The sequence below is a fragment of the Pogoniulus pusillus genome, chromosome 4 (genome assembly GCF_015220805.1).
Source record: "Pogoniulus pusillus isolate bPogPus1 chromosome 4, bPogPus1.pri, whole genome shotgun sequence".
In the NCBI taxonomy this organism is placed as follows: domain Eukaryota; kingdom Metazoa; phylum Chordata; class Aves; order Piciformes; family Lybiidae; genus Pogoniulus; species Pogoniulus pusillus.
In genome coordinates this window covers 32,497,681-32,504,985 of record NC_087267.1, presented here as the reverse complement: position 1 = coordinate 32,504,985, position 7,305 = coordinate 32,497,681, and the positions used below count along the sequence as shown (strand labels likewise).

At 44.2% G+C, this 7,305-nt stretch overlaps 1 long non-coding RNA gene across 1 annotated transcript; it reads right to left on the bottom strand.

Moving 5' to 3' along the window:
* Positions 1-857: 857 nt before the first annotated feature.
* Positions 858-5,493, bottom strand: LOC135175133 (uncharacterized). Its single transcript, XR_010302260.1, has 3 exons — positions 5,397-5,493; positions 1,690-1,883; positions 858-1,043 (listed from the first exon to the last, which is right to left on the bottom strand). It is a non-coding gene; the product is annotated as an uncharacterized LOC135175133 (long non-coding RNA).
* Between the last annotated feature and the right edge of the window lie 1,812 nt (positions 5,494-7,305).

Here is a 7,305-nt window from a genome sequence, read left to right as displayed (position 1 = left end):
GTTTAATGTTTTGCTTGTTAAATAACCAAATCCCTGTATATATTCTACCCTAAATTGTTTTCATAATCTTGCACAGAACTAAGTTTTAATGCACAGTGGTTGGGGGTGGCAAGAGTTCATAAATATTAATTTTAATAAACTATATTTTTATATATAATTTATATCACCTCAAATTAATTTCTCACCTCCACCAAATAGGTGTAGGTACAGAAATCCCCCTTCGCAACAATACGCTTCTGTAAACAGAATCTCTCTTTAAAACTTCCAATCAGTGAGCAGCACCTTCGTTTTTACTCCCTGAATGGAGTAAATATCATTTCTGTCTTCCAGTCCCAGGTAGCTCATGGCCCTAAACTGGGACATAACCCAGTAAAGGCCATTTCCAAAAACCAAGAGCTTCTTCTTAACACAGTTAAACGCAGATGTTTAATGAGTTAAAAGAGTGTTCATCATACAGGTACACAGTCACAGGGCTGTAAGAATTGCACTACACCAAGAGCTTTTGTGAGTTCTACCATGTCTATTTACATGTCTATTGTGTGTATGCTGAGGTACTTATTCCTTCAGCTCCTAAGGCATATCAATGCATGGTTTTCTACAGCTACACAGAAGATCATAGGCAATTATTGGAGAACATAACACTCAAATCTCTTTCATAACTCAATAAATAAATATGTAAATTCTATGATTCTAAAAATAAGACAAAGAAATTATAACAGATGGTGGTGGGAAGATAAGAGAAGGGAATTTTCTCTTGCCTCCAATGTGAAAGTATATCCTTCACTGAAGGTTTTTAACAAGAGAGGAGGGGGGGAAAGCATGTCTCAGGCAAAGAACAGACAACTTCATTGCCTTAGTACAGAGGTTTGGACTAGTCAATCTTTATTTTATTTTTTAAATCCCTCCCATGAAACTCAGATTATTTTGGGGACATTATTCTCCTTTTGGCTGCTTTTGCTGTCCCTAAGAGGAGGGAGAGAGAGAACAGTCTGCAGTCATCTCACTCCAGGTTTTGCTGCTGGTGTCTCACCCCAAAGGCAGACCTGTGGGAAATCGAAAGTAATTCTTTTTGGAGGGCAAAAAAGCTGTTTCAAGCCTTATGAGTTCCCAGAGATAGTTTATTGCCTGGCTACAGAGTGTGTGTGCTGGCAGTAAGGAGAGATCAGAGCAGAAGTGGCTTGTGTCCTAGAGTTAGGGGGGGAGTATGACTTGATTTGCAACAGGATTTGAGACAACTTAGCATGGCCAAAAACATGAACAAGAGGTCTAAGCTGGTGTTAAGCCATTGGAGTAACTATTTAAAGATTCCTGTTGTCATAGATCTGGTTTGTCATTGAACTTCAGCACACAGAAAACATTATTTATATCCAGTTCTATTTAGCTTCAGAGTTAAATCATGGATCTGGACTGAGGGACAACATACCAAATTTTGTCAGCCTGAATCCAGTGAGTACTTCTTGAACTTCACCTTTCAGGCGTCTGTTTTCTTTTGTGAACATAACTAGTCTATATAACACTGTGGCCTCCCCAAGAGGAAACACCAACATTTACACTGCCCCTCCAGCTTCTGGGGTGTCTTTTCTGCATTCTGAGCCATGAAAGCAGCCAAACTTTATGACAGCAGCACTCGCCCAGAAGGGACACACTGAGCAGGAGGTTCTGACAGAGGTAGCCTGTTAGGTTACTCACCATCCTTTCATTTTCCTTCTCATCGTGTATCTGAGAACTTACTGGCACAGGCTGGCTTGGAATAGAGTAGCTATTTTGTTTCCTTAACACCAACTGGTCCCTTTTTCACACCCAGGCAGGAATTCAGCAATAGCTTTGTACACCTGTTTTTTGGACTGTAGCTCCATCCTTACGTACTTTTTGAGACTTCTCCGCTGCAATTGACATGAATAATGCATAGTTAATTGCCATTTAAAACAAGCACACAAAAATCAAGATACGATGATTAGTTTTGTCAAACCAGGAAATCTGTGTGAGATTAGCAGCTGTCATAAAATAAATGGAATACGTAGATAACTCTTCCCATTTCCGTGGCTTATTTACAGGATCATTCATTCTTTGAGACACAGTGAACATGCCAACAAAGACCAGATTGCTCATACTAAAAATCCAGTCTTCTTTTCTGCCAGACTGCTGCCCAAGCACTCTGTGATGGTTTGGGCTCTTACCCGCCCCCCCACACTTTGTATTTGCCCCAGCTAACTCAGACGGACCCTGGGAATATAGATGAAGCAATTTATTTACAGCTAGCAGAATTTACAAGCAGCTATTTACAATATATACAGCTATATACAATTATATACAGAAATATACAAAGGATAAACAATACAGAAGCACAACTCCCCTCCCAGAAACCTGAGTCCCCAGGAGGGGCTTTCAAACCACCCCAACACCTCCCCTTGCCCTCTCAACCTTACCCCAGTTCTCAGGAAGAAGAGAGGTGCGGCCAAGAGGTTAGGGAGCAAGGTTAGTAGGAGCAAGGTTAATGGGATGTGACTAGGTCTGAAGGCACAGGCAGAAGGGAAGACAAAATGGAGAAAGTTTACTACTTCTTCCCAGAGCTCTCAGTGAGACTGTGAGAGAAGTTGACATCAATTGTTTTCATTTCACTGCCCGTTATCAAGTTCTTCTACCAAAACATTCCAGCTTGCTTCTAACTAGCACACACTCCAGAAGCTGAAATTTTCCACGTCTTAATGTCACTCTAGTATCTTACACCTTAATTTTTATGTCTTTTATCTTGCTTAGCTAAGTATAAGCTTTTAGTAACACTCTTTGCTTTTTTAAAAAAAAATACACAAAAATTCTATTTTTCTATCCCTTAAGCAGAACAAGAGCAAAATTAGCAGGGGATGTTACCATGTTCCATCATAAGCAGGGCTTCAGAAAAATTTTATTGTCAGCTGTTTTCCATGAATACTACTTGGAAATACTACTCTTGGAAAGCAGGATTCAGGTCTCACACACGAAAATGAGGATTAGAATCATAGAATCAACCAGGTTGGAAGAGACCTCCAAGATCAGCCAGTCCAACCTAGCACCCAGCCCTAGCCAGTCAACTAGACCATGGCACTAAGTGCCTCATCCAGGCTTTTCTTGAAGACCCCCAGGGACGGTGCCTCCACCACCTCCCTGGGCAGCCCATTCCAATGCCAATCACTCTCTCTGTGAAGAACTTCTTCCTAACATCCAGCCTATACCTACCCTGGCACAACTTGAGACTGTGTCCCCTTGTTCTATTGCTGGTTACCTGGGAGAAGAGGCCACCCCCCACCTGGCTACAATGCCCTTTCAGGTAGTTGTAGACAGTAATAAGATCACCCCTGAGCCTCCTCTTCTCCAGGCTGAACAGGCCCAGCTCCCTGCTACCCAGATATCCCTGAGCATGGAGCATTGTTGTGAAGGGGATTTGTTTGGGTTTTGGGGGACTAAATACGAGGCTGAATTTAAAAGGGTTTAAATAATTTAATATTATATACAAATAGAATCCCCCCAGCCCCAAAACTTATCTACAGTCCCCCCAAACAAGTCCTTTGTATGCAGTTGAGAAATTACTTTGCAGAATATCTATTTACAGCAAGAATCAGAAAATTTAGTAGAGGTTTGAAAAGATTTTGGATAGAGCATCTTGTGGCATAATAAAGGTGCCACAGGTAAAGTTACTGAAAGTCTATGCTTGTTTAAATTGAGATTGCTCAGTTACTCACTGGCTGGAGTCATAGTCTCTGTGGTCCCAAATATGTGTGGCAATGGCCACGCTGTTGATCCTTGTGGACCTGGACAGTTCAAATATCATATTGGGGTGCACTGTCTGAGGAAGCTCCACGGGCATGATTGAGCTGGGAACAACGAGTGGGGCAGCGGCTGGCTCAGAGCGCCTTGGTCGAATATTCCCCTGCGCCAGTGCGAAGTAGCGTGGGTTGAAACCATGCAGCGGCGATGGCCCCGAAGTGGCAAAGAGGCTGGAAGCAGTGGGTGGAGGAGGGTGGCAGGAACACTGAATTGCCCCTTTTATAATATGAGCCCGAGATTGATGGTCCTTGGCCACAATACTGTTCAATAAGAGTCTGGCAGCAGGCCCAAACATACCAAATAAGGTGAAATCCACAGGTCTGGTACCCCCAAATATGGATAGGGCTCAGGTGGACCCATACCCTAGGCGCGTGAGCTTACATAACATGTTTGCCCCCACCTTGCAAGCAGGCAGGCCAGACTCGAAGGCACCAGGCTTATTGTGCTCCTTTGTCCCCCTTAATTTGTTCTCCCCAGGTTTGGGCAGGGCAACACCTTTGGGGGGACAACATGTCCGGGCATGAATAGATTTGTAAACACGGCCATATGGTTCCATGTGACCCTCCACCACAAGCATTGCATAAACTGTGGATATCTTTTCTCTCACAGCATCTAGCCAAAACAACTTTGCACTTTTTTTCAGAGATACAAATAGTTTGGAATAACTAAACATTTGGGAGCAAATTTGCTATCTGTAGTAAAAGTGAAAGTGAAAAATAGGGTTTTAAGCAGCCTCAGCTGCCTGAAGTTGAGAGCCAGTGGCATCCTGGCCTGCATCAGGAATGGTGTGGTCAGCAGGAGCAGGGAGGTCATTCTGCCCCTGTACTCTGCACTGGTTAGACCACACCTTGAGTACTGTGTTCAGTTCTGGGCCCCCCAGTTTAGGAGGGACATTGAGATGCTTGAGCGTGTCCAGAGAAGGGCGACGAGGCTGGTGAGAGGCCTTGAGCACAGCCCTACGAGGAGAGGCTGAGGGAGCTGGGATTGTTTAGCCTGGAGAAGAGGAGGCTCAGGAGTGACCTTATTGCTGTCTACAACTACCTGAGGGGTGGTTGTGGCCAGGAGGAGGTTGCTCTCTTCTCTCAGGTGGCCAGCACCAGAACAAGAGGACACAGCCTCAGGCTGCGCCAGGGGAGATTTAGGCTGGAGGTGAGGAGAAAGTTCTTCACTGAGAGAGTCATTGGACACTGGAATGGGCTGCCCGGGCAGGTGGTGGAGTCGCCGTCCCTGGAGCTGTTCAAGGCAGGATTGGACGTGGCACTTGGTGCCATGGTCTAGCTTTGAGCTCTGTGGTAAAGGGTTGGACTTGATGATCTGTGAGGTCTCTTCCAACCCTGATGATACTGTGATGCCATGCTTAGCAGTTCATCTGATGTTCTCTAGGAACAACATTAATTATTCAGTAGCAGTTCTTAAAGGGATCAAAAAGAAAGGTGTAAGCTACTTTACTTTTTCTTATAAAAAAAGAGCTGATCTTTGAGGTACTGATCAAACTAAACAGCAAATCAAATGAATTAAGGATTGACTTCAATAGTAAACACAGGCTTCTGCTGAGACAGAAATTGAGTATTTTGCCAAACAGCAGCAGTGCTCACCAAGATAAATGTTGCTTGATTTGGTATTCAGTATTTTCAGCTTCAGCATGAGAAGAGCTGTGTTTGAGTGGTTCTTTTATATAAGTGAAATAAGCATAGCTGTAACAGTGAAGATAAAAGAAATTATGAAAATAAAGACAAAGCAGGAAAGAAAGACTCTTATTAGCATAAGCATAATTTATTTGCTTTGCATCTGTGCCTAACAGCACAAGACATGAAGCAATACCCTGTTATATATGCTCCTGATGTGGCTATTATCAGAGGATAGCTTCCAGAGCAACTCATGGGGGTGGCTTTTAGGAACTCCCCTTATCAGTGCCACCCATGGGCTGATACTCAAAAGGGTTTGCTGGAAGACATGATAGTAGAGTGGGGGACAGTGGATAGAAAATGATGGATGGTGGAATTTTTCCAGGCCAGATGAGAAATGAGAAGAAGCATTGGTCTTGAGGAAAGGCTTGTGAGTGAGGACAAGGAAACAGAAAAGAAGGATGCAATAGAGATGAGCTAAAAACACAGCTCAGAGAGATGGAAAGTTATTTCTTTGCTCCTGGGTGATGAACAGGGCATTCTCCAGTTCAGAAAGGCTATGAAGCCCTTTACTCAAATGAATGAATCCCCACTTTCAAGCCTGACACAAACTTGAGAGCCGAATCAATGGGACTCCTGCTTTAAATCTCTTAGGAACCTAGTAGAAAAAATAAATTCTCCAGCCCACTGAGCCACGCAGGAAGGATCAATCCAACCAAACTGGGTCACCTGGAAGTAGTTGATACCAGTTGGGGGTCAAACCAAGGAGAGGAGATGAGGATTTACAGGAAGCGGAGATGAATCAGTGTACCATTTCCCAGGACAGGCTGGGCTTTTATTTTCCACCACTTCCAGATCAGTAAAATGCCAAGATTTGCCCACAGCTTCACCAAGTTTTTATTTTCCTTAAATTATTTTCTTAACACAACAAAATCTGCAAAAATTACACCTCAGCTCAGTCAAGGACAAGCAAAACTGAGGTCCCAAAATGAGGTTCCTGGAGCATATTACAGTCCTGTGTAGCACTGAAGAAACTTGGTTGTTGCAAACATTTTCTCACCACCCTAGGACAATATTACTTATTGTAGTTACCACTCCCTTTACCCAGCACCCGTGAGCAATGTCAGAGCAATCATGCAAGCGATGTCAGAGCAATCATGAGGCCTAGCCCTACCTAGCCGGGGGGCCCACCAGGCCCCCCGGCCTTTGAATCCCCTCCACCATTCACCCAGTGATGCACCACAGAGCACTCACCGGTGATGATCCAAGGAGGATCCTTCTGCCCAATTGGGCAAGCTCAGGGCTTGCCTGTCCTGGGGCTGCTTATAAAGGAGAGTGGGTGGGTGGGGGGCTAAGTGGTGATACCTGGGGTGGGAGGAGACTCCAACAAGACCCAGATTGAAAAGGGGAGTGGGTAGGGAGGGCAAAGTGGTGACACCTGGGGTGGGAGGAGACTCCAATAGAATCCAGATTGAAAAGGGGAGTGGGTAGGGAGGGCAAAGTGGTGACACCTGGGGTGGGAGGAGACTCCAACAGAACCCAGGTGTTATGAGTTTGGGGGGAAAAAAGGGGGAAATGCATTGTGCAGGAGAGAAAGAGGTGGATATGGTGGAGAAGGGAGGGAAATGGAGAGGAAAAGGCTGGAGATGAGAAGAGGAAGATAGAATGGTCTATTTGCAGTCATCTTGAATGTTAACTTGCACAGCAAGCGAGCTGTGAGTCTGGGCAGTCCTGTTTTCCTTGTTTTTCTTTGCCTTTCTCACATTTGTCAGCTCAGCTTATTTTTTTTTTTACAAACTGGATAAATATTTTTGGTTGATGTTTTTGGAGATCAAGTTGAAGTATGTAACAAAATTATATACAAATCATTACTGAATAG